The sequence below is a fragment of the Brassica napus genome, chromosome A9 (assembly GCF_020379485.1).
Source record: "Brassica napus cultivar Da-Ae chromosome A9, Da-Ae, whole genome shotgun sequence".
Lineage (NCBI taxonomy): Eukaryota > Viridiplantae > Streptophyta > Magnoliopsida > Brassicales > Brassicaceae > Brassica > Brassica napus.
Window position 1 is genome coordinate 31,427,228 of NC_063442.1, and position 25,576 is coordinate 31,452,803.

Consider the following 25,576-nt stretch of genomic DNA (forward strand, 5'->3'; position numbering starts at 1 on the left):
TACGCGAACAAACCTGAGTTTAGAAAATATTTTGAAAAAAAAAATCCAAAATTATAAAAATTATTAAAAAGTTCAAATTTGAAAACATATTTCAAAATTATAAAAGAAACTAATTTATTCTATGTTTTTTTATTATTTTATTACTTATATATATAAAGCAAAGGGTAAAATCGTCTTTTGCCTTTTTCATGAAATGTTTTTGTCATTTTTCTCTTTGAATACTCTCTTTGTGACAAAAACTTTGAAATGGTTATTTAAGAAAAAAAAATTCAATTTTGTATGTATCACTATTATTTTTTTTTAATTTGAAAGAAAAAATAAATAATAATGCTATATGATTTAGAAAATAAATAAATTGTATATTTACTTTACAAAAAGAATGATAGAAAATAGGTAATACAAATTCATGAAAATCTATGCTAACCAAAAAGTTATGATCAAATTTTATAAGTCAATGTATATAAATTTTCACAATCCACATAACTTTTAAAATTTATCAATTCTTAAAATTCACCAACTCTATACAAATTCATCTTCCAATAACCTCCTCTCTTATAATTTGATTTATTTTTGTCTTACTTTATTAGAATAAAACCAATTTTGAAATAATCTACAAAAATCTTGCTTAATAAATTTTATTATCTACTATTTTGAAATTAGTGATAATATAAATAATTTGTATCAGATGTCTATGACTCTTTACAAGTAAGCTTAAGTTCTATGGAAGATTATAAGCTTAAGTTCTGAAAAATTCGCTTAGCCCGGATTTTTTATCACGATGGAATTTTCAGAACTTAAGCTTATAATCTTCCATAGATCTAAAGTCAATCTTTGAAACTTCTGATTTATACCATGGGTGATTTGAATCCGGGGCATAAAACAATATCCATGTACTTCTGTTAGGCCACCCAACATCATGAGTATGTTTTTCTATTTTTAAATTACAACAAATATGATATGAACAAGAGAAAAAGACTAGGATAGCACCAAACCAAGTTTTTGTTCACAAAGTAGCACTCAAGGCTCAAAGTCACAAAAATAGGTTTCATTAAAGAGGTAAATATACATTTATACCCCTTGGGTTAATTAATCCAAACCTTACGGTTTAGAGTTAAGGGGTGGGGTTTTGGAATTAGGGTTTAAAATTTTATAAAAAATAAAAATAAAAAATAAAAATTTTAAAAACAGTTTCAAAAAGTATTTTTAAATTATAAAAAGAAAATTTGAAAAAAAAAATAAAAAAAATTTCAAAAAAAAATTTATAAAAATTTCGAATCTGAAAACATATAATCTGAAACTATAAAAAAAATTCTTTTTTTTTTTATTTATTTTTATTTTTATTTATTTTTGTTTATTTATTTAATTTAAACCAAGGGTATTAGGGATATTTTACCCTTTAATGAATGTCATTTTTGTGACTTTCTCCTTCTAGTGCTATTTTTGAGACATAAACTTCAAAATGTGCTATTATTGACATTTTTTTTTTTGGTAAAATGCTATTATTGACATTTGCCCTATGAACAACTCTTAATTAAATGATATGTCACCCATACACATGTAAAAAGTTTGGATGAATTTTTCATCTAAATGGGTGTAAAAGAGTGTACACTCATTTCAAAGTAGTATGTGGTTGTAAATCAACAAATATTTTGAAATATAGAGAAGTCCATATAATCTGGCAAATAGAAAAGTCCATATTATTGTGCACAATTGATTGATTCGACACACACAAGACTGAAACAATAAAAGTGAAAATTGAAAGAGATGTGTTTCTGGTAGGGGCACTTTGGGAAAGAGAAGAAGGCTGCAGAAGGAAGAAACAGATCTTCAGTGTGATGATTTTAGAGGATGCAACATGGAACGAGAAGAGCCACACGACATGTTAGCAAGTTCACGTTCACGTATAAGTGGTCTCTGCAGTGTTGGGTTGGGTGGAATCTCAGGGCGGTTAGGTCTTTATTGACTGCGACCATTTCTTTTCTTTTTATCGAGTGAAATTGTGAATAATGTAAAGATTCTATTGGAGGCAACAATTGTGTTTTTTTGTTCTTTCCTAATGTGACGGTCATTATATAGTTCGTATATAACGTTTTTTCTGTCTAGTCGTACATAACGTTAATTATCAAACAGGCACGACAATCATGAATGAGATAATATAATATGCATATATATACAATATTTTGTTAGACGATTCAGTGTCCATTTATACTCAAGAATTAGTGTGGATATGGCTCTGGAATCTCTCAGTTATCCAAAAATAAACGAAGTTTACACGTTGATAACGAATCAATATTATATATATATATATATATCTTCTTTCTTACTGATTTTTATGAGCATGTGATGGATGGAGATGATGATAAACCCTAAAGCATAAGAAAACACCTATATCAAATAGAGTTTTGATCGGAACATAACCAATATGCATGTGCGGAAACTTTTTATTATAGGAAACAAATTGACATTTTTGTGGTTGTACGATTCCACTTCGTTCTAGTGGTGTCTTGTTGATGCAATCATGCAAGTATGCGGCTTGTAAAACCAACCACAAAGCTCATTTTTTGACTGAAGCTCATGTGCTCTCTAGCTTATAGGAAACCAACCACAAACCAACCACAAAGCTCATGTGCTCTCTATTTCTCAAGTTATTTCTATTGGAGTCAAAACTGTTTTAGGTTTATTAAATATTATATGTTCGCGTTAAATTTTAACATTTTTTTAATCCTAGCATAGATCTCCATACGTCATAATTTAAAGTATATCTAAATGGAAATGCAACGATTTTCAATAGTTTAATATTTAATATGAAAATCATTAATTTTATTTGGTCTTATCCGATTTTAAAGATTAGAACGCACGATTAATATCCACAAACTATTTGGATAAGTTTTCAGTTAATTTTTACTACTTGAATAGAAATAGTAACCATGTATGTAATTCGATTAATTACTTTTTCGCATTGTTGGTTGATAATGACTTTGTTCTATCCAGTTTAGAAGCCTTTCGAAAATTATAATTCTCAAACCCATTAATATGAGGGTATATGATAATTTTCTTAATACCATTACCACCTTTTTAGTTTAACAAAGAGTAACCAAGTCCTGAATCCAAGACATTTAACTTTGCATATATATTTTTGAGTGACAACAATTTATAATGTTTGAGTGATAACTATTTATAATGTACCAAATAAGAATCATATTTGTCCTAACCAACAAAACGACACAGCAGTATAGTAGTTTATGCTTCCTTCACTTAGAGCTGGATCAACACGAATAAAAAATCAGCAAGTTGATATGTCTTACTTAAATTGATGTGTACATAAGCATATATTCGAACTTCAATATGATCAAATAAAAAAACTTCTTTAAAAAACATTAAGGATTGGGTGAGAATGTCTAGCATGAATATAACGAGGAATAATCAAGAAAAGACAAACAATTTACAGTAACAAATCAAATCACGACAGTATGATCCGAAATAGTAATAACTGAAAAGATGGTGAAACGAAACTTATTCTTACCACCATATAAAATCGAACATTGTCGTTATTATTGAAATCTGGAATTTGGATTTTGGACAATGGGCATTTTCTTCTGTTCTTATTCTTTTATGTGGCCAATAATTGAGAATATTGGAATTAGAATTCCACAAACGACGTTATTACAAAAATTTTTTTTTATTATTTGTTAATTATTATTGTCGTTGTTGTGCTTGTTGGGGTGGGTTCGAATCAAACATGAATACCTTTGCCATTATTATTATCATGTTATGCATGGTCATATGTGCTCATCAATATCATCCATGGTCGATCGATCTATATATGTACGTATGCATGTCCAATAGTCACATGTATGCATATATTTGTCTGTGAGATTCATCACATACACATACATGCCATACTAAGACACTCCTAAACAGCACGTTTGTTAACTTTTTTTAGATGGATTTATTGAATAAAAATGATTTTATATAGGGTGTGTGTGTGTGTGTGTGTGGCTTGTAGATACAGATGCATGTAAGGCACTATACCAAACGAGTGTTGATTATTCTCAATCCTGCGGCCAAATTCGTCACGGCATCTTTTGTCGTGAACGTCTGTCTATGTGTGCATCTTTTTCACAGTCACTCGTACGCGCACTTTACCCTTGCGAGTTGCGAATATGATCAATCTGATTAGTAAAAAGAGCATTCAGATTCATATTTACTATATGATTCTTATAGATTTTTATTTATTTTATCCAAATAACTTATTCCTAATAACAATTACACTAGAAGACAATATAGACGATGATTATTAGAAATTGGTATTGGGTTTCATTGTCCAAGAAAACAATATGTGTTTAAACACGGTATAGATGGTTGTATACACTTATACTCCTAGTACTTCACTATCGATTGATGAGATATTTTCCCGTAACATGTTAGTTTTAGTTTTGTACGTAGGCATATAATTCACCAATAGAGGTTTTTGATGGATATGCTCATGTAATTTAACTGTTGCAGGAACATGTGAATTTTTATATAGCGTGTTGTTTTTCTATGTAGGTATACTATTGCTCAGAGGAATATCCCTCTCATTTAGTTATAAAACTAAATGACACGCCATAGTCAATATTGATGGTTCTTAATCTATGTGAAAGTTATAGAAATCAACTTAAAAACTGGGAGGATATTATGTAGTATCTTAATTTTATGAAATGAACCTTAGTTTTCAATAGTAGATGGTATTGAGATTAGTTGTACCGTTGTACCGCTCTCTTTTTTAGTTTTTATCAAAAATAATTTGATTAGAATTCTATGTAGAACCATTTCTCTCAAGATTATGAATTTTGTTAGCCTATTATCACGATGAAGTAACTATTTAAACATGTGAATTTCTTATAATTAGTTAATCAAGTGGCGGAAAAAGGTTATATCTTTTCGTTGTTCCTAATGTATGACATTGTATATAAATTCGATGCCCATGATGAAAATTCGTTTTTATATATCTTATCTAGCTAGATATTTAGCCATTGCCAGTGTTATTCAAAAGCGAGTAACTATATGAGTATCATGTGTTTAATCTAATTTATTCCATGAATTATTAATAAAAATTAGAGTAGTGAGATATAAACATATACAAGTGGAAGGTCCTTGTGATTACTGTGAACTCAGTGAAGTTCGAAGTCTATTATGAATTTATGAGTGCACGATATACGATACTTTTTCTGTATGTAACACCCGGCTCGATCGGTATAAACATGGACCGTATATTAGCAAGTGGTGGAGACCGCAGTCCCACTTGGTCCATAAACCGGACAGTGATGATACTCTTATGTTTGTTGTTTTTATTGTTTTCTTCTTCTTTGAGATTTCAAACTAGAATTTGAATACTTTTTATATTCTCTTTGATCGGGAATAATCGGTACCATATTTTATATGTCAACAATACTCCAAAATTATTCTGAAAGCTACTTATGAAATTAATCAAGGATTAAAATATGCAAAAAAAAAAAAAAAGAATTGCTCCAAAAAAAAAGGTATGCAACAGCAAAAAAAAGAGACAATAATCTGGAATATATCAAATATACACATATAATTTAATTTTTTTGGTAAGCAGTGGATAATCAAAGTTGTTATTTTCATTAATGACAATCTATTTTTATATATCGATACGTTTTTGGGAATTTCATAGTATTGTTTAAATTTTCTTACTTTAGCTTATTTTAGGTAGCACTGCGTGTTTAACTAGGATATAGCATCAGATTGGCGCATAACACATTTTGCCTACTACGAAAATATTGTGTTACCAACCGATTATACGTCTCCCGGCTAATCTCATAGATGAAATAGTTTAACCAGAAAGGCTTAGTCCAACATGTATTGAACTTGGCCTAAACTCTTTTTTTTTTACTTTTCAAACACGCAAATGATTTTTTTTTGGAAGGTTCAAACAAATTCAGAAGAGAGCGGATTCTCGAGATCTTGTTGTCCAACCTTACCAAATTGGTGTGGACTTTAGCTCATACATTTTTTCAAATGAATAATAATAAATCTTTGCTAGCAATTCTTTTCAGTATTTAACTGAAATTCTTTACGACCATAATTCAACTAAACTGTATTTGCAAGTTTACTACTTTACTGACGTCGGCGTGTGATTGAATCGTATATGTAACAAATGGGTTGGGTGGATATCTTTTTGGAGAAACAAAAGTTTGGGTAGGTGATCTACATCATCATCAAATATATAGGGTCGATCAGAAATTATGCCTTTTCAGGAAAAGAACAACGAAAATATTTGGAAAGACTATGGATTCGACTGGTGATCATTCTGGAAACAAAATGAACGAATATAAAAAGAACGTAAAGGGATAAAATTGCAGGAATAAAAAAGAATGATTTTTTCTTCTCAAATTTAACAAAGAATACTTTTGTTATTTATTTCTTTACAAAAAAGGAATGGTTGGGAATGAGAAGAAGATTATTTTTTTGTGAATGGTGATATATTTTAGGAACGTTAGGGAATACATTATTCTTCGATGTTTCTTGGTCACCATTCATACCCTATTATTAGTTTTTGATTTTGAGGAATAAGACCCTAGATGATTGATGAAATTGTGTGTCAACCTTCGTTAACAAAAAAAAAGTGTGTGTCAACCTCATACATGTAACCTTTTTTAACAATCTCAAATAAAAGACTTGTAAATTTGATAAATAGTGTAAATACTAAAATATGTGAACTTCTAAAAAATGGGACCAAACTTTTATGCCATTTTTCCTGGCCATGCGCGAGAATATTTGATCATTATTTTGTTAGGTTTAAATCGATTTATAAACTCAGTTACTCAGGTATATTTTAATGGGAGTTAACGATCTGAATATTGGTTTATCTGTACTCGAATTATAAGGTAAACTAGGTTTTGATCTGCACGCCCGTGCGGATGTATCTTGTTTTGTATTTTGTAAAACAAGATGATGCTATTTACTTTTTATTTCACTATTTAGGGTTAGACAAAAAACTCAAACTCGAAGAATCGAACCGATCCCAATCCGAATAAGTAGTACTAAATCTTTTTTGGAATTGATTAAATATCTGAATTATTCAAAATTTTAGTATTTGAAGAACTGAAACCTAATTCGATCTGAACCGAAGTATTTTGGGTATCCAAAATAGATTTATATACTTATATATATTAATTATTTTTAGATTTAATATATATAAAGACATCCAGAATATATATGATACTTTTAAGTTCGCATAAATACTTGAAAATATATACAAATAATCAAACGTAAATATCTTAAATAGTAAAAAAAATACTCAAAACTCCAACAATACGTAAATAATTATTAATTCTCTATCCAAATATTTAAACTAAACCTATTTAAATTGGTTATCCAATTTCGAACCAAATCCTCAAAGATCTGAACTGGACACGAAATCCCAAAAAGACCCGAAAATGAACCCGAACTCCCAACCCTAATCACTATTATATATATATATATATATATATGTCATCATAGGTTACAAAATATGTGTTATCATATAACTAATCGTATTTTATACGTACCATCAAATAAGTTTTCTTATAATTAATAATATTTTATACGTGCAATCATATAAATAATCACATATACTATATTTTAAAATTTAATGTGAAATATAAAAACCATAATTTAAGTTGGTGTTTGAAATTGGGCTTTGTATTGTATTTTTATTATGTATATTGAAAACATTTTTATAATAGTTATTGGAAAATATGTTAGTAAAAATCAAATTTTGAATATATATATATTTTTGAATGAATTTTTGATATAAATCAATTTTAAATTATTATTTTGATTTAAATAAATATATATATATATATATCAAGTAACAAAGACTCATTCTTTTTTAATATAATGTAATGGACTTTCAAATTTTTAGTAGCATAAGCCCATTATTTTTTTTTTCTAACTTACTGATATTAATGTTTCCAAACAGTACTATTTTTTTAACTATTATCCATATTGCCAAACATCTCAATGTGTACTTCAACTTTAATATTAACTAGATTTTGACCCGTGCAACCGCACGGGTGTTTGTTTTCACTTTTCTATACATAAATTATTGTTTTAGAACATAAGTGGTATATATTTTTAATGTTAATCATATACTTAAATATTTATATAACCATTTCAAATACAATAATTTTATAATTTACATGTTATAATTAATTAGTTGTTTAAACCTTATGTATTTGCCACTTCTTATTATATATTTATCTTATTGTATTTTCATTTAGTTATTAAGCAAATTAATATATTCATGAGAAAATATATTTAAAAGATATTTTGTATTTAATTTATGCTAAATTCTGACCCGTATTTCAAAACTGAATTTCTTTTTACCAATATTTTTATGCTTATTCATTTTAGATAATTTATTATTGTATATATAAAAGTGTAAGATATGTTAATTTTTAGACAAGTATTATATAGTTTGTTAATTTTAAGCCGTTCTATCATCATATTATATTTTAAATAAATAGTTTCTATTTATGAAAATAAAATTTATAAATTTATCAATTGAATATAATTTTATCATATTTATTTTAGTATAATAATTATATTTTAACATGATCATGACTATAAAAGTAGACAAAATAGGATATAATTTATTTATTTTCATTTCTAAACGATAACTTAAAATACATTAAGTTATTGTTTAAATATTACACAGATTTATTAGAATTTTTAAAATATAATATATGAATATATATTATATTTAAAATGAAAATATATTATGATTAAAGTAGTTACAAAGATTTTATATTATTAACTTTAAAGAAATACATGTTAATTTTTATACATGTATTATATAGTTTGATAATGTTAACTCATCTTACCAACATATTAGATTTTATTTTTGAACATAAATATTTTATAATTACGAAAATATAATATATAAATTTAATACAATTTTATTATATTTTGCTCAATATAATAATTTTAATTTAATATGATTGATTATGATTATATAATAACTAAAATATTATAGATTTTTTTTTTCATTTTATATAACTGAATATATTAATGTATAATAATATTTTAAACTAATTTCGAAATTAGTGAAAATATTTAAATATAATTTTGAAAATGAAGATCTTGTAGAAATCTTTTTAAACAGATTTGTTAGAATTTTAAAATAAATATATTTATATTTAAAATGAAAAGATATCAAAAGATACTATGATTAAAATATTTTAAAACTTATATTTATTATTAGTCTGAATTAAAATATAGTATGAATTTCTATGAATAGTTCCATTTTTAAAAAAATCACACATGAATCAAGGTTGTGACTTCTGTTTTAATATATAAGATATAGATGTTATGGTCGGTCGAAAGTTCAGTTTAAGTTTGTGTTAGGACTATACACTAGATATTTCATATCTCTTACAAGTTTCTAAGCATACGTGACGAAGTTTCGTCGATATTCAAATCTGTTTGATACACACACATAAACAAAAAATCGCGCATAGATAATGCGGAAACACTTAGTTATTCACTATCTTGATAACGAGTTGACAGTTTTGATAAATCTTTAAAAGATTATAACATATGTGTCGGCAACAAAGTAACCAGAGAGAGAGATGGAGGGTAACTGTAACCGTAAAGAAGAAAGAGTAAGAAAAGTCCAAGGGGTCAGTAGCCTAAGACGGCCGGCCAAAATCAACGTCGGAGATTGCTTCGACCAGATTTTGATCTGGTTGACCCGCGTGAGAGGTTTAATTAATCAAATAATATTAAACAAAAAAATTAACACGCGTAATGATAAAGAAATTTAAGGAACACGGAGTTAATTTTTTTTTTTAATTTATTAAAACCATTGCAAGTGATGATGACCGGTCATATTGTTTCGAAAAAGATTACATCAAAGTGAAACTTTAGCTCAAAGCAAATGAACACAGAGTTAGTTAAGGAGCAGTTGGTAGTAAATGGAGAGACCCCACGAGTTGTGGCCTTCTTCGGCTCGGTCCAGACATAAAACAGCCATGCTGGACCACCTCTAATCAAAAAGCTCGCGACTGTATCTTTCGGTGCGAAGCAGCTCAGCGATGGTATTTGTAACACGTGGCAACCCGCATAACGTATACCCCAAATTTGTTCAAGTCATTCTCCTTTTTTTTTTATGAATGGAAATTTTAGACTATGATTATCCCTGAAACCGACTAAGGGTTTTTTAAAAAAAAATTATTTATCTTTATCTGATGTAAAAATAAAAAATAAATAAAAAAGCATACTAATCGCGGATCGCCACGTGTTGTGAGATCCGCGAACAGTGCAAAGAACTCACCACAATTGGTCCTTATCTTACGCCTTTTGAAACCAATTTTTAAGTTTTTTGTGGGGTCCAGAAGTTAAGAAATCCTTTACTATGTCCCGATATTCATGTTCTTAGTCTAAAGTTCATACATCTCTTTGGGATCAAAATATATTAAGAGAAATTTGGCCATATAATCAGTAGCGGAGCCACATAGATGAAGATGGGGGCCACTGAATCCAACAAAATTTTGAAAATTAGTGTACATTATTAAATTTTAATCTTTATGCCCCCATTCAAAAAAATATTTTGCCCACATATCCCTCTATACATTAAAAGAGAAGTCACTTTAGTGATTTCTGCTGAGGTGACACTCATATAGAGCTTCTCAGGAAAAACGTTATAATTCTATTGGCTGTTTTTTTTGAATTTTTCTTTTTCATTTATTTTAATCAATCGCTTATGTAGACAAGTCCAAAACTATTGTTGATTTCATTAAGCCCATATATAACTAGAGGATAATAATTATCGATTTAGTTTAGCCTTGGGTACCCGTTCGGGTTCGGGTCAGATATTTCGGATTTTCGGGTATTTCGGTATAGAGATGTAGAACCCGTTCGGGTATTTCTGTACTTCGGGTCGGGTTCGGGTATTTTTAGTTTGGATTCGGTTATTTCGGATCTGGTTCGGATATTTAGATTTTGAAAAAAAATTAAAATTTTCATTTCTCAAGTTTCTTATATTTAAAAATATAACTTTCAGTTAACTAATTTTTTATTTTTAATAGATTGAATAGTTAATAGATTTGGACATAATATTTTAAAACTAAAAATGCATTAATTTAGTTATTTTTTTTAAATTTCGGATGTAACTTTTTGTTAATTTTTTAAATAAAAAACTTGACATGCATTTTAAGTGAGTAGCAAATCATTTTTTTCGTCATTGTATGTATATCATATGAACTTAAAGTATGTGTAGTATCAATATAAATATTTTATATAAAATGAGAGATGTAAACTAGAAATATAAGGTTAATTATATATATGTTCGGTTATCTTCGGATATCCATTCGGGTTCGGGTATTATCCGTTCGGGTTCGGGTATCCAATCTCTCCTTATTCAATACCCGTTCGGGTATTTTGCTACTTCGGTTCGGATTTCAGTTCGAGTTTTTCAGATCGGGTTCGGGTGCCACTTCGGATATCGGGTAAAGTGCCCACCCCTACTAATTAGGTTGTTTGTTTTTAATAACTTATCTTTCTAATATGAATTACTTGCGCAAGTTGAAATCATTAAATATGCAAATAATTTATCGACAAAGTTTGTTTTTAATAACTTACCTTTCTAATATAGATTACTTGCGCAAGTTGAAATCATTAAATATGCAAATCACTTATTCACAATATAGATTGCTTGCGCAAGTTGAAATCATTCAATTTTATCGATTTAGTTTACCCTTGGACAAGATTTAGAATTAAGAAAAATATTAAAAACTTTCCTTATTATTCAAACGGTAAACTTGCGCATGTTGATATCATATTTATTATATTGCTTACAAAATATTTTAATGTTTCTAATTAGGTTGTTTGTTTTTAACAACTTACCTTTCTAATATGGATTACTTGCGCAAGTTAAAATCATATCATATGCAAATCATTTTTTGACAATACACATTTAATATCTTTCTTTAAACGATTTTATTATTTATTGTGCAAAATATTAAAATCATTAATATGAGAATAAATCGACTGTATATATATAGGAGACACTCAAGATCTTAAAATACAAACATTCTCTTTTCATTCTTTAAAGTATTATTCACAAATCTCTCCTCTCATACTATTAAGGTATTACGACAATGCTGCTTGTGTGCTAAGAAAAATGTGTTTAGACGCAAAGACTCCTCATCTTTAGAACCATGAACTCAACTCTTTGTGTCTTGTCTCCAAAAAGCATGTCTGGTCTATCTTTTTCATGTGTTGAATACTGGTAACGACAATATGGTCTTCTTTTTTTTATATGTAGACCAGGTCGTAAGAGTGATAGTGATACAGAAAACCTTGATTGAACATGATGAGAAGCTTCGCCAAGTTAAAGCAGTTCTTGAAGAGGTTCTTTAGTACTTTCTCTCTCTTTGTTGAATATTGTCCGGGAAAGTATTACATAGTATCATTTAGTAATACTATCTTATATCATTTTTTTTGTTGAATATACTATCTTATAAGTAAGTTAGCATTATGCATTTTTTATTTAATTCACGAGATCATTTTTTCACAGCAGAGAACTTTTTGGAATGGCGCAGGGAGGAAATTTCTCAGGGATATACAGGAAGGTTCAACTGAAGCCGCTGAAGTGGGATGGTGAAGGCGAAGAAGAAAGACCTGTATAGGCCCTTATGATTCTTAAATACGGCGGTGTTCTAACTCACGCTGGTAGAAAACATGTGTTTACATAGTCTACCATTTAATTTGTCATTGTTTTATATATATATATATATATATATGTTTTCCAAATATGGAAGAATTGTTTAACTTATTGACGTTTAACATCATTTGCCATATAATCTAACGAATATTACAAACAACAATTTATGGAAACTATGCTCGAAATTATTGAAAGACTAATAATGTTTTATTTATTACTTTTAATATTTATAACCTATAAAATAAAATGAACGAAATTTTATATAAGATAATTATAATAGTTTTATCTTCTACTTGATGAACTGTGTTCGGATATAATTATATAATAACTATTTTAAATATTACAAAATCCAAAAATGTTTATTAATATTATTTTTAAATTATTTATCGTTGTTTAAAGAATAAATTTATATAATTTTAAAATAATTTATAAAATGCTTACAAAATGCAAGGCAAAGTTGCACTTTCAAGAGTTAAGTCGAGATCTGGATTAAAAATCCTAATAACTGGTAAATAAGGAAAGTCGCAGACAAAAATATTGAATGTTGTCTACAAACCAGTTTTTCAGAATATTACATAGTCACGGTACGTAATTTTAATCTACTTTTTTTCAAATACAAATTTTAAAATATATAAAATATTACAATTATTTATTTTTTGTATTTGTTAGATGAGTTGTGATGAGTTAGGAGACCGATGACGGTATGTCAATTTAGTATTATTTCATGTTCAATAAAATTTAGAAATTTATAAATCTATCAAATAATGTTAACCCTTCAAATTGCTTACAAAATTTATTTAATTTTTTGCAGGTTTCTAATTGAATTTGCTTTCTTTATCGAGAAAGGTACTTCATAATTTATATTATTTATGGATAATATTTTGATTTTTATTATATTTTCTTTTAATATGTCTACATAAATGTTTGTTTATTATTTATGGAAAAGTAATATTATTCACCTAAAATAAAGAATTACGACACATATACAATACAATTCTAATTAATGATAATATAAAATCTGTTACTTCTAAAACTATACACTATTTATTTCATTTTTTGAATGAAAGTATCTTCGTAAACACACAAAATATTTTGTGACGTTGCAATTATACATACACACAATATGTGTCTCTTCATACTGACGTTACTATGTTCCTTCTCGTGAGGTGCGGATCGAAACGGAACACAAGGTGTGGAACGGTCATGTTCTTATGCCCGCACAGAGTGCGGACCGATCACCTAGTCTTTGTTTAAACTTTAAACCCACTTTAAAATTTAGAAAAAAAACTATTATATTTAAGCCCACTTAATGTTTATGCCCGGTAAAAAATTTTTTTACCTCCGCCACTGCATATAACCATAAAAAGAATTAACAAATTAACTATCCTTCCCCATTTTTCTCATTTTTTTTCTTCCTATATCTCTCTAACCAATGGTCAGTTTTGTAATTTTAGTTTGTTTTTTGTTACTTCACCTATTCACCTATATATTAATGCATCGTGAAATTTTTTAAAATGAGCTTTTCAAATATTCAAATAGTACTATTTTAATAATTAATTATGTAATTAAATTTAACAGTGGAAAGAAAAATGTATTAATCATAAAGAGGATTACTGGCGTGTTAATACTTCACCTTTTTTTTAAATCTCAAACAAAGATTTATATGAAAGATCAATTTTTTTTTTCTTTTATATTTTATTATTATTTAATTATTTATAGTAAATATTTTTTTGAAAGATTGCGAATGTAGATGCTATTATAATCTTGATGTTGTATTATACTATAAGATTCTTTTGGCTAAAAATGCAGAATTCAAAAGCTTATAAATTATATACTTTCTACATTTTCATTGGAAGTACCATTTAATATCCGAATGAAATATAATCAACAATAGAAAATACAAATTATCACAAAGCTGATATATAGATATTATTAGGATGGTTGGCTTTCTTTAATTTGTGTATCTTTTTTGTAATATAAATTACCAATTGAGTAATGACGGCTTAATCTAAAGGGAAAAATAATTGTTTCTTCCGATAGTACTTAATTACTTATTTTAAAAATTAGATTCTTTAATGCTTTAGTATTGTTACTTTTTCTTGTATTATTCTTTTGAGCTATGCATGCATGGTGTGATTCTGCCATCTAGAAGACCAAAGTTGCCCAACAAACATGTTGATTTAATACAAAAACTATTTGGATACTAGTTAGGATACATAGCCTTAAATACTAATTTGTTTTTTTCCTCCTTTCTGGGTTTCTTTATGTCGTAGACTCGTAGTGTCATATTCTCAATTTCATCAAATTAATACGTTACATTGAAAACCCTTACAAACATAATAAATATATGTTGACATGAGAAAAGATAATAGATATCTTTACTCGCCATTTTTTTTTCTTTTTGACATCCTTTGCTATTATGTACATTTAGAAATCTACAATTATTTGCTAAATGATTTTTTGCATCCAAACTCTTATGTTAAACACTAGATTGACTAAATATATTTTTACCCTTAATGAACAATCAGATAAATTTGTTAATATATTATTAACCATAAATTTAAAACGAAATTCATTAATTTGATAATTAACATTACCTATAAATATTTTATATTATGTTAAGTCTTCAATAAGCTTAATGAATAATTAGATTTGTTAATATATAATTAGACACAAATTTAAAATGAACTTCATTAACTTAATGATTATCATTATATAAAAAAATATACTCCTATGTTATCTAAAAATAATTTTAGATCATAAATATTAAAAAAAATCATATATATAATTTTATGTATACATGAGTGTTTTCAATTTTACTTTTCGTAATAAAATATAGCTTTATTATACTGAAAAATTTGACACATAAATAATTTGATTTTTAATTTATTATTAAAGATTTCAAATGCGTGACCATTTTTTATTTTTATTTTCGAAATAAAAAGTATTTGTATTATGAAGAATGTTTTTGTATATATACAGAATTTATTATTTAATTTACTATTAAATATTTTGAATGTATAAGTTAATTGAATTGATAAGATATCTATATATAAATATTTTTAAAATTATTATATAAATTTTTAAAAGCTAGATCAATCCTTATATATATTGTATATAATTATGTATACTTTTAGAATTTATTTTACGCATTAAAATATTTATGTTATGATGAAAATTTTGTATATAAAATGTGTTTATTATTAATTTTATTATTTAATATTTGTAATGTATGAAAATAATATATTTGAATAATATTTGAATTGATAATGTATCTATTTATTAATATTTGTAAAATTATTATGTTTGCACGTGCCGACTATACATGGGTCATCGAACCCACTTACATTTGTTACATGGCTGAACGAACCATATATGTTGATCCATATAGTTAAAAGTTAATGTCGGTTAATAAGTCCATAAGAAATCTTAAGGTGTTAAGCAAACTGAAACAAGTATTTGAAAATAATATATGGCACCATTTAAATTATCATTAAAACATGCTCGTTTTTCTGATAACTAAGATGTATTTATTGATAACTTATGTTTGTAAAATAATATCATAGCTTATTATTTTAAAAATATTTTCATTGATCGTGGGTAGAAAAAGGTTTCATCGTAATGTGCCTAGGGGCTAGGGTATTATTGTTCGAGTTCGCTTAGTTACCAGCGCATCGATAAGTATATAAATTAACGAACCTATAATATTACTGAGTTATAAAATCTATTTTAGTTTATAGATAACCGATATCGACTTGTATGGAAACAATCCAATAAAATTTAGCTTTAGTTTTGATTAAAATTTGAATTAGATCGTCATCTAGCAACAAAAATTGTTTCGACACTAACAATATAATTTGGCTATGCATACGTTTTTACTTTAGAAAAACTTGTCCGAACTTTTCACTATAGTATTAAAAATATTTGAGTGACAATTAGATGCGCATGGTGTATAAAATCCGTGAATGATTTGGAGAGCAAAATAAAGCGATTCAGATGCTTGATTCGGCTATCTTATGTGATGGTTCGATGGATCTAGAAGTTGCTCAACAAGGAAAAAGGCGAGATTCTTTACTTAGCTAGATATTAGTACCTTTTGAGCTGATGATTTGATAGAGATTTAGTAGGTACCTACTTTTTTTTAAGAATTAGCAACGTTTTAGTATCAAGCAGTGGTTAAAGCCTAGCATATAGTTGATATTTTCAGCTTGACAAATACTATTGCCTAACTCCGTTTTTCTTATAATGGATTCCAATGTGGAATAGTACCTTGTTATTTTCGAATGAGCATATATCTGGGTGATTTGCGTAACGATAAAAATAAGTAGAACAGTTTTGACCAATTCTTTGTATATACATAATGCATTATTATTTTTATATAAGTTTATCTAACAAGATTTCTTTTTACTAGATTCATTTTAACATTCACATGCTGGTTTTATCCAATGTAACGTATGAATATAAATCTAACCATATATATAGTGATACTCATTAATTAGTTTTGCGACAGTACATTTGATGTATGCATGTCAATTAGTATTTAACCTATGCACACTGGCTGATATACTTGAGACAAATTGAAAGATACGCCTCTCAGTGAAAAGTTTGAGATCAGTGTATTTTTCCAGAGCAAGGCAAGTTCTTGAACTTTTTATCTGCTTTTGTTTCTAACTCTATAGGCATTAATTTCAGATTGATTTCATTCACTAACTTAAAATTTTGAATATAGATTCATTTTTAGTATATCCAATTTCCACAATCGTCTAATTTTTACAAATAGATTTTCTTTTTGTGCAACTTTTTTTGACGATTTGATTAGTGTTACTTACAATTGTGGTAAGTTGGTAACTAATGCACCGTCTTTTTTGGCCACCATCCTATACGTATAGGTGGAACAAACTAGAGTGTTGTAAAATGGTAAAACATGCACCACCGTCTTTTTGGCCACCACCCATGCAACAATATATCATAGTAGGTGGTACAAAATAGAATGTTGTACAAACGACATTTAAGAAGAGAAACTGTTAAACTGTTAAGCTTATCGTGCTAAGGTTTGTACCACCTATTCAATGCTAATTTTTTTTTAACATGAGAAATGTGATTGGTCAACGTGATTCTAACATTCAACCACTCGAATTTGCTAGCTTCAGCATCACTTAGATTAAGACCCTAAAAACAAAACTAGAAGTTAAACCAAGCTGAGTGCGTAACTAACCCACGGTAACGTATGTAAATACGAACACTTTTGTCGGTTAGCCGTTACTTATGACACAACAGTCAAATGTTAAGTCTCTTTGTCTTTTAATTTGTGTTCGAAGTCAATGAAGTCTCCGAGTGACCCCACTCCTTTCTTTGACTAATGAGTCATTAACTGAGTCTAACCGTTTTTTTTTCTTTCGTTTTGTTTATCTGCGAGTGCACGTAACCAACCTTCTCCGTATGTTCGAAGGCGCGTGATCGTCACTCTTCTCATTAATGACGTGTCTTGCTCTTTTTCTTTTTCTTTTTTCAGAAATTCGTTAATTATTCTATTTCTACCGACCATTCATATCCTTTATCTTAATTTGTCTTTTAATTATCCAAGTTTGTATTTGATTTCTCCTTTCTTTAATGATTTTTTAGCTGTGACATTCCCTTTTGTTATCGTCGTGGAGTTTGGTGTTAACTTCTACTCCCTCCGTTTCACACTAAAGAGTACACGTCTTGTGACTCGTTTTAAAATATTATTCAACAAAAAATTATCTTGAAATTTCACAAGTAAATTTGTTATATACGTAATAAAGGCCTTGTTTTATGGATGTATATTTTCAGAGCTTGAAAAAAATCATTCAGTTAAGGATAATAGCATTGGGAATATCGAACGAGTTGAAAACAGAAGAAAACCTTTAGTCAACTCAAGTGTAACATCTTAGTGAAACGCATACAAACCTTAAATATAAACAGACAATTGGATATAAATATAAACTTGAATGTTGAATCAGAGAAATAGTTAATGGATAGTTTACTGAAGTCAATGAGTTAATAACTTCTCTTTCCTCTTTATTCCATCAATGCCATAAGGTTGTTGATCCCTAGAACTAGTCGACACCACGTCACTCGAAATCTCTGATACATATAATTTATTGAATTATCTATAACTTTTCTTCAAAATATTTAGATTTCGTCTTTCGGTCAAATTGATTTTCGAGTTAAAAATGCAAATATTCTTTAGAGTGTAATTTATTATTTTTGTTTGCCCTACGTACGTCGGAGTGCTTTTTATATTAACTAGGTCCTTGTCCGCGCTACGCACGGATAGTAGTTTGATTTTTTTTCATATTTTTGTACTATTATGTCAATTGTTTAGTTTTATAAAATGTTTTATTATTACTGTAAATTTGGAATTAAAAATCTATTTTTTCCTTACTGTAAAGTAAGTTAATTTTTTTGAATCTTACCACAACACATTATACATGAAGAGAATATAGTTGGTCTTTATATTCTTATTTGGTATAATATTGAAAATTTTGATGGTTTGTTTAAATGGTTTTTTTTAATTATATATTTTAGGATTGGTTTTTGTGACTATATTCTATAATTGTCTTAAAAAATTGTTTGTCCCATATAGACATCCACATATTATGGACTTCTGATAAATTTGTTCATTGAGATATTTGGTTTCACTTTCAACTTTATTCTCTTTTTTGGCACCCTCGTGCTAGCTTGTGGGGCTAGCCAACTTGGTGCAAAAGGGTTTACAAAAGCTGATCGAGATGCGCGTGATCAGACATCTTTTGCTAGGCTATTCGTACGGAATTTTAAAGATCTAGGAATATAAGCAATAGAAAATTCAGAAAATTCTTTGCATACAGCCTGTATTTCGTCGAGCTCCGAGTCCAACGCAGGCCAATCTTCCTCCTTTTGAATGAGTATAACCAGTTGTTCACAGTCGATTGAAAGACCATCTCTCTGTGTCCAAACTTTTGTATTACTTGCATTGCCCATAGCAAACCTTCAGCTTCCGCTTGCAGTGGTGATTTGGGGCGTTTATATCGGCCCTTGCTCCAAATAGCATTGGAAAGTCACCATCCATTAACACAAAGCCAAGTCCAGATATGTCTCTTGCATTTATCCAGGATGTCTAGCAGGAGCGTTTCTTTGCGGAGGAACAGTTGTGTCCGTTACCTCAACTCCCATATCAATCTCCATAATCTCGTCTATACGTTGAGCTATCCTCCAATACTCTGCTTCAATTTTATTCGCTAATGGAAAGGACATAATTCCTACGACACTATTAATGATTGTTTTTTTTTGTAACACCGATACGACAAACTTATGTTTTATTTAACAAAACTCTTATTTTAATTTTGTATTAAAGAATCAATCATATTTTATATTATCCATAATTTTAGTAAATTTGCGTATTTGTCATGTTTTTATTAGGTTTTAGCTAAATCATTGATTTATTATTTATTTTTAGCTAAGTCAATAATTTATTAATATTATATATATATATATATATTAAAAATGAATTTTATTTTAGTAATATTAAATTTCTATTTTATATTAAAATTTAGTTAGTTTTTCTTATTTGTCATATTTTATTAGGTTTTAGACTCTTAGATAGGTTATTGATTTATTATTAATTTTTAACTGATTCGCTAGTGTGTTAATTAAAACAATACCCTTAATGAATTTTATATATAATTAAAAACGAATTTTATTTTAATCATATAAAATTTATATGTTATATTAATATTAAATAATTGATTCTAAAATAATATAATAAAATTATCAAAAATTTGAAAAATAAGATAATTCTTATATATATTTTGTTGCTATCTAAAAACAATATTTTTATTATAAAAGTTAAAAAGATACAAAAAATTATAGTTAAATATTATTCAAGAAAAAAACATTTATATAAAGATATTTTCTAAACTATTACTAAGATATGAGTATTGAAAAAAATTTAACACGGGATGTTTAGAACATAGGATTATGCTTATGAGAGAGTGGTTCGGGAATGGGCTTCGAAATCGGTCGAATGGGCTCTGAAAATAGTTTTTTTTAACTCAAGCCCAGTCCGGATGACATGGCATCTTGGTTGGTTCACAATATTTTGCCTATGTGGCAAGGCTTAAAAAGGAGAGATTTAGTCCCTTTTATATAGTAGGATGTTGTTTATTAATATATAATATATAAATAGTAGTTTTTCAATTTTCCATATTTCTGAATCAAATGCTCGTACTAAAATGAAATTTTTTAAAGGAATACGTACCTTAAAAGTCTCGATATTAGTAGATCTGTGTTTATCCTAGCCACCAACCTCAAGACTGGATTTTTCTCTTCATCTTATTCATGTTATTCAAACGATTAAAGAAAGATTATTAGATCTGGTGATGTATATGTTTTGACTCTTCTCATATAAGAAATTTTAAAGAATTAAGAAGCGTAAGAAAAAATCGAGGCAAAACCCATGTTGCCGAGTCATTGCCAACTACGGGTGCATAATGATGGAACAGAGCACAAATCTTTTAACGCAAACTAACTACAACCTTCTTTAAGGGGTCCCAATCCCCGACCCTAATGTTTTGGAATTAATAAAACTACAAGCATTCACCCAAAAAAAAAAAATATAAGGCCATTATAATTTCTCATCTGATTTTATTGATTAATAAATGTGGTTTCATATTAATTTCACACACACATTTGCTTTGAATTATTATTATAATAATGGACCATGAAATCATTTGCATATGAACTGCAATGATACAGTATCCACTTTGTTTCGTGGGAGACATTTACCAGATTTTGTTAAATTCGTTCTTCCCTTCTATGAGCTGGGTTATATGTTAGTGGGTACAATCTTCTTTATTTATTTTTGAACTTCAATTTGTCTTCATTTTATCGAAACAAAATATGTTAACTTCTTCTTTTTTTTTTGTTAACGGAAAATATGTTAACTTCGTGAACTGACAAAACATAAAGCCACTGTATTTGGAAAAATAGCTTGAATGTGGACAAATTATATATGATCTATTACAAGGCTATATATGTGAATAATTTTACCCACTAACAAAAATGTTTCCATCACAATATTTCAATAATCTACAGGACATATATATTTACCAAATCTAAGTCTACATCATTTGACACCATCAAACAAGTTTCGTCTGCAATTTATCGATCTTGAGATAGATTAACAAAAAAATATCGTCTCCAGATAAACATTTACAATTATATTATCTTTTTTTTTCTTAACAACAACAATTATATTATCTAAATTTTCTTTTCTAACCAAAACAACAATTTTCTGTCTAGTTTTTCTCTTTGACTTACCGGCCTCTGATATCTTGCATATTTACATTGTTTTATCCATTCATTCATAAACATTTTCATCATATAGATTAGAATTTAGACATGTTTAGGTTGCATTTTGCATACATATGTCTATATCAGGTATTTGAGTACCACATGGAGTTTCTGGAGACATTTGGGTGCATTTGGAGCTCAAAAAGGAGTGTTTAGAGTGGTCATTGGGCGAGCAAGGCATGGAGCGACCAGTCCGGAGCGACACCACCAAGTCGCTCTGACCTCCCTATTGGAGCGACCTTACCAGAGCGACAGGGAGAAGTCGCTCGCGGTTTCATCACTCGGAGACGCGAGAACGAGCCCGGAGCGACCTCCCGGAGCGACACCACGAAGTCGCTCGCATCTCACACCCCTCTCGGAGCGACCTCCCAAAGCGACACCCCGAGGTCGCTCGCGTCTCTATGGCGAGACGACACGAAGCGAAGCCTGGAGCGACCTCTCAGAGCGACCCACTGAGGTCGCTCCCGAAGGCCGGAGCGACTTGCCGGAGCGACATGCCGAGGTCGCTCCGCGCCTATTATCTGCTCGATTTCTATTTTACTTAAGGGCCTTTTGGTCATTTCATTATGCACGTTTTTACATTTCTAAAACCTATGTTTTAAACATCTTGGGTAGCCACCAGAGGCAGATTATCTTTTATCTTTTGATCTATTGAGAAATACACAAGAACTCTCTTGAGAAGTTCATCTCTTGGGTTTTGATTTGTTATGTTCTTGTGTTGATTTCTTATCTATTTCTTTACATGATTAATCTGAAATCCAATATGGGTTTAAGAGGAATCATGGAGATTAGTGAGTAATCACCTTTTGAATTCATGGGTTAGGGAGATTAAGGGTGATTAGGTTAGAACTAGGATGTTTTAGTGTAGATCATTCATATTTCCTTGCTAGTAGAGTAATCATAATGCATCTTCTGAGTTGGCCACTCAGTTGTTGATCCTTAGGCATTTCTCACCCGAAAGGTGTTCGATGAAATGCCCGAGACAACTCTCCTAGGCTTTTAGTATACTTTGCCAAAGACATTTGTTGTTAAAGGTGCTAAGATAGCTAATAGACTTGTTAGTAATGATTGCTTTCATATTATTCAACCAAAGACATTTGATGTTTGAGATGTGTTAGCAAATGAGCATTCATCTAGACATAGAGCTTGCTTAGAATTGTGTCTAGGCTTAAGGTTGATAGTTTGATTGATCATTTGCCATCCTTAGTTCGATACTTGATCACCCAAGGTCTAATCCCTATGCCCATGAGTTCTCTTTTCCCTTAGTCAAGAAAGTATCATTTAGTTATTCCTTTTAATTAGTCATAGTTTTAAAACCCATCTAAATCATTGGTTGCACTTAGATTAAGTGAGTATTTGCATTCTCAGTGCTTTGATATCCCTCGGAACTGGTTCGACAATCTTTTATACTACAACATTTGTCTTAGGAGCCTTGAAAACTCCTAACATCAACCTCTAATTCGCTTGCTCTATTTCAACTATAATCTTTTTATTATTTATTTATATATATATATAATTTTCTTTATTTTATACTTCTTCCATTTTAAAATAATGTATGTTTTGGTATTTTTACACACATATTGTATTAAATATTGAATGCATTATTTTGGGATTAACTATTTCTCATAATTTTAGCCAATCAACATTCAAAAAACCACAATTAATTTAAAATTTAAAATTACTAGTATTACTAAATAAACATGCATTGAAAATGTAAAAAAAAATAAACAATTTATTTTTCAAAACATGGATCATTTTGAAACTGATTATTTTGACAAATTAAGACTAAATAGTCCTATAATATGTATATTTTGTTTTCAAACATATTTCAAAATCATGCAAAAAAAATGAACTACGAAATCCATAACTCATTACACAATCACATCTCAATTACCAGTGAGTGCTCAACGTTGCTTATAGGTGCGAGACTCCGTAGATAAAAGAACAAATCGACAAACATGTGATACTAATATCTTAATAAGACCCAGATATGCCTGCTTATCTTCATTTAAATGTGGGATAAGAGAATATATAGTCAAACTGCCTTGAAAATCTAAGACAACCTACTTTATCATTTTTCCAAAACCATATTGATTTTCTTCAAAAGTCTTCTGTCAAAATATTTTGTTTATGTGGTCGCCATATGGTACTATTCTCTGTCTTCATTCTCTTCACAATATATTTGTAAAATATCTTGAAAACATAAATTTATGATTTTTTAAAAGAAATGGTGATTATACTTCCTCTGTTCCTGAAAGTAAGATTTTCTAAATTTATTTTTTTGTTCCAAAATGATAGATTTTCTAAAATTTTAAGATATTTTTAGTAGTTAATGTTGAAAATTGTATACTTTTAAAAAACATTAATTGAAAATATTTGAATTGATTGAATACTATTGGTTGATATTTATTGGAAAATGTATAGTAAAATAAATAATAAATTCAATTGTAAAAATTAATTATTTTTTTAATATACGTAAATACTCTAGAAAATCATTTTTTCGGGATCAGAGAGAGTATATTATACATTTAATGATACACCAACTGTACATGTGTATATTTCAAGGTATTTAATACATTTTTAAGTATGATTGACACCATTGTAACAAAATAACTGGTTATTAGTCACATAGAAAAGTAAAATACGGATATATAACCGTCCAGACTATAATGAATTCATCTAATTACCTACAAAAGAGATATTTTAATTTATCTTTTCGTTTGTTTTCTAATATATTTGGTGTTGCACTATTTTTAATAAAAGATTATCAATTAATCATTTTGTTTGTTTTCTAATAATTTTAACATCTCTTTTAGAAGATATTTAAATGAATTAATAATAGTTTATTAAAATAGTGTAACACCAAAAATTATTCTATTGCCACTCGCTTGTATCGAAATTTGAAAGTTATATTCTTTTTTCTCTTTACCTAATTTAAAAATCTCAAAATAGTTTCAATCCGAATATATCTATCAACATAGTATATGCTCTTACATATCACTTCTGACTTTTCTCTATCCGAATTTATCGGTTTATGTTTTTAAGATATCTATTTTCATTTGATTTTCAGTTTTATGAAAGTAATTGAAAAGGTAAAACGAAAGTAAAGAGCCAGAGAGAATCGAATGTCCATATCAATAGATAGATAGTAAGAGCATATTATTATTAGGATAATTTCTAATATTCTAATATATGTAATTAACACTCATATAATTTTATTTTATAATTAAAATTTAAACATATAAAATAATAAAGCCATTTATAGATTGACATATGGCTCATAGAGGTTCTTAAAGAAACAATTCTTCCCATTTTGCACTTTTTCTTTCTTTTTAAACATTTTTATTATTATAAATGCGAGAGGTTACTTTCTCAATGCTGATGCTAAGAAAGTGAAATCACGATAACAAAGAATTTAAGTTCCAAACACAGAAATTAATATGACGCTAAAAAGGAGAAAAATAAAATAAAAACAGAAAATTTAATATAAGACGGACACGTGTCAATACT